Source organism: Lolium rigidum, chromosome 1, assembly GCF_022539505.1.
Source record: "Lolium rigidum isolate FL_2022 chromosome 1, APGP_CSIRO_Lrig_0.1, whole genome shotgun sequence".
Taxonomy (NCBI): domain Eukaryota; kingdom Viridiplantae; phylum Streptophyta; class Magnoliopsida; order Poales; family Poaceae; genus Lolium; species Lolium rigidum.
Window position 1 is genome coordinate 161,678,990 of NC_061508.1, and position 4,252 is coordinate 161,683,241.

Below are 4,252 nucleotides of genomic sequence, written 5' to 3' on the forward strand. Positions count from 1 at the left end.
AAGGAGCTCCAAGATCCTCTTGGAAGAGATGATAGTCTTGCTTGGATGCGGAGAGTCATGCATTTTGCCTTCAACACAAGCCCTACAAACACGATCTTTGGCAAAAGACACATTTTCCATTTGTCCCACAATATGGTTCCCCTTGTGAAGACTTTGCAAAGTTCTCATGTTGACATGAGCTAGGCGGCGATGCCACAACCAACCCACGTCCGCCTTTTCGAATAGGCACATCGCACTTGTCGTGGTGGTCCCCGAAAAGTTGTGTTCGCGATACCCAACGAAAGCGACTTTTAGAGTCTTGCTCCACAAGAGGACCACATTATCATTATCAATAAAGACGGCGAAACCCATCTTGCCAAGGGCGGAAACGGAAAGCAAATTGTAACCAAGGGTTTTGACAAGCATGACATCCACAAGAGTAATGTTGTGTGCAACCACAACCTTGCCAAAACCCAATACCTCGTATGTAGAATTATCACCAAAGGAGACGGTGATATCATTAATGTTAGGCCTCAACTCCTTGACGAGGTTCTTGCCGCCGGTCATATGACTTGTACATCCACTATCAAGTACCCATTTTGAACCTCCGGCGGCATAGTCCTAGATGAGATCAATTCTTGGATTTAGGTACCCATTTCGCAATGGGTCCTCTTTTGTTAGCAACAAGGGTCTTTGGGACCCAAATAGACCAAGCAACATAACCATCATATGGGCCAACATATTTAGCATAAACATCACCATAATAATCTTTAAATAAAACATAGTGAGGGTTAGCAATTCCCGCATCATCATCATTCATGGTTTTGCCCTTGGAGGCTTCACCATTAGTGACGTCTTTCTTCTTCTCTTGTGCGGGCTTGACCTTTTGCTTGTTTGCCTTCTTTGCCTTGGCATTATAACCAAGGCCCTCCTTCCCATTGTTTGATCTTTGCTTACTCAAAAGATCATCCAAAGAAAGTTTACTTTGGGGAGAGGAGGCCTTAGCAAGTTCATCCTTCAACCTAGCATTTTCCTCAACAATATTTGCATGATCACATAGAGGAGTAGAGGGACTAGGCACATCATATGTAGCAAGCCTAATTTGAAGTTGCTCATAGAATTTGGATAGGAGAGTGAATTCACTCTTCAAAGCTTTGTGAGCTTTGTCTAGTTCATCTAGATCCTTCACAAGTTTCTCATGATCAACCTCAAATTGGGCCTTTTCCTTTATAAGCACTTTAGACTTAGCCCTAGCAAGATCTCTAGCTTTTGTGAGCTTGTTAATTTTATCTTGAGGCTCTTCAAGAGTTTCTAGCCTCTCCTCAAGAGAAGCTATAGTTTCTTGACTTTCCTCAAGAGCATTTTTAAGAGCATGGATTTCAAGAGAGTCTTCTCTCTCTATTTGACCCTTTTTCTCAAGCATATCACTTTGTTGAGCTATACGAATCATGAGGTTTGAAACATGCTTTTTAGTGTTACCTTGTAGGTTGAGAATGAAATCATCAAAATCTAGCATTTCTTGTTTCACTTTTAGACTAGCATCATCAACCCCTAGATCACTAGATATGTTAGGCATAGAGGGGCTAGGAGATGATACCTCGGAGGATTTAGCCATGAGGCAACTTTCTTCCTCAACATGAAAGACCTCATTGGGGGATTCACTTGGTGATAAAGAGTTAGTGGAGAGGGAGGCAAGAGCGACCAATCCATTAGAGGTTGCATCTTCTTCATCGTCAACATCATCATCTCCGGAGGTATACTCTTCTTGAGTTGATAGCACAATAGGTGTGTCCAAGGAGGACCTTGCCATGAAGCAATGTGCATTCTTGATATGAGGGTTCTCATTGGGAGATTCAAAGAGGGATGAAGAGGGTATGTTGGTGGTGACGATGGCGGCCAATTCCTTTGAGCTTTCTTCATCTTCATCACCACTAGAACTTTCAACTTCATCGGATGAATATTCTTCCCTTGTTACTAGCACAACTCTTGAGGGCCTCTTGCCCTTCTTGGTCTTGTTGTTGTAGAACTTCTTGTTGGGGGCTTTTGAATATTTTCCCTTTGTGTCTTTCTCTTGTCCTTGGGAATGAGCCTCCATTATGAAGCTCTCTATTCTCATAGGGGCATTCGGCAATGAAGTGGCGCTTGTCATCACAATTGTAGCATGATCTTGTCTTTGGACCAAAGCTAGTGAACCCACTTTTGTTGTTCCTCTTGATGTTGTCTTCCTTGGCTTTGGAGGGATCAACCCAAAAGGATTTTGCATGGAAGGCTATGTGATCATGGTAGTGGCATTGCAAATCTTCCGGATAGGACATACTCCAAGATGCCCTATAAGATTCTTGAGGAATCACTTCTTCAACGGAGTTGACCGCCAAGGCAAGGTTGGAACCTTTTGTCATCCCAAGAGCACGATTGCGAGAATCATGAGAGGTTTCCTCAAGCACCTTGAGAGCTTGCATCTCGTGCACGACTTGTTGAGAGGTGAGAGAGGAATAGCATTCCCTTCCCACAAGAGTCTTGACATCAATGGGTACAAATGGCATCATGCATTCAATGTACTTCTCCTTGATCCAAGAGTCATTGATGTGGGTGGCACCAATAAGCCGGAAGGCATCGGCAACGGTGAGAAGTCTTCCATACATGACTTCATGATCTTCATCCGGTAGCCTCATGAACCCTTCGGCTTTATTCTTAAGAGCATTATACTTGTTCCTCCTTGTGCTCTCACTTCCAATGCAACTAGCGGCCAAACCATCCCAAGCTTCCTTGGCGGTGGTGTAGTTCCGGACACGATGCAATTCCTTTGTCCCCACACTAGTTTGAATCATGTGTAAGGCGGTGTTGTTGAGTTGACTATCAATCGCTTCTCTTCTAGTCAACATGTCGGGGTTGTATGGCTTGAAGCCCTCCAAGATGATTCTCCATAATTCATTGGAGGCACTACAAACATGAGAGCGGAACTCAAATTGCCAAGTATCGAAATTATCAATAGAAAACTTAGGTGGGTCGCCCGAATGTTCAAATGGGGATGGGGAACCGGTATATCGGGAGATAGGAAAGGTGGAGCTACTCGATTGTAGCTTTCACCTCCACTAGTTCCCCTAGGAGATGCAATAGGAGATGCACGGGTTTGGTAGATGAGGGTAAGTCCGAAGCATCTCCCTCATCTAACGCACCCGTGTCTTTTACCTCTACACTAGGAGCCTTGGGAAGGGCCGGAGCCAAAAGCTCGGCAATCATCTTTTTCATGCTTTCCATTTGGGCTTCCATGGAGGACTTCAACGAATTGAAGTCTTCCATGGAGACCGTCTTGGTGGCCTCTTCCGTGGGATCCTCGTTCGGCATACTCTTAGGCGGTTAAGCCCGTAATAAGAGTCGATGCTCTGATACCAATTGAAAGGATCGTATGCCGCACCGAGAGGGGGGGTGAATAGGTGCTAACCAATTTTTAGTTCTTTTTCAACTTAGGCTTGACACAAAGGTAAATTCTCTAGATATGCAACTAAGTGAATATACCTATATGACAAGGATATCAACTAAGCAAGATATAGCTACGCAATAGGAGATGGAGTGGGATAGAGGTAACCGAGAGTGGAGCACGCGATGACACGGAGATGATTCCCGTAGTTCCCTTCCTTTGCAAGAAGGTACGTCTACGTTTGGAGGAGTGTGGTTGCTACGCAAGCCAAACCAACAGCCACGAAGGCTTCACTCAGATCTCCTGTGAGCAACGCCACGAAGGCCTAGCCCACTTCCACTAAGGGATTTTCTCGAGGCGGAAACCGGGCCTTTACAAAGTTCTTGGGGCACACATCCACAACCAAATTGGAGGCTCCCAAATCTGTAACAATACAACAATCAACAACAACACATCAACAACAAATCAACTAGGGAACAAAATAGGAACACTAGCATGAGATCCCTCGAACAAGTGAGGGGGAAATGAAAAACGCTTCGGTGAGGATGTAGATCGGTGACTTCTCCTTCGAATCTCCAAAGATCAAGAGATTTGGTTGGGGGAGGAAGGAGATCTTGCAAATCTTGTGTTTCTTGAGGTGGCTCTAATGGAGGTGAAGCTTGGCAGATTTCTTGTGCAATGATTGAGCAAGGAGGTAAGGAGGAAGAAGAGGGGTATAAATACCCCTCCCCAAAATCCAGCCGTTGAGCATTTCGGGGGACCGGATAATCCGGTCTAAGTAAGGGCCGGATAATCCGCCCCCCCCCCCCCGGATAATCCGGCCTCCAGGTTCAAAACCATGACAATGGCCGGGCA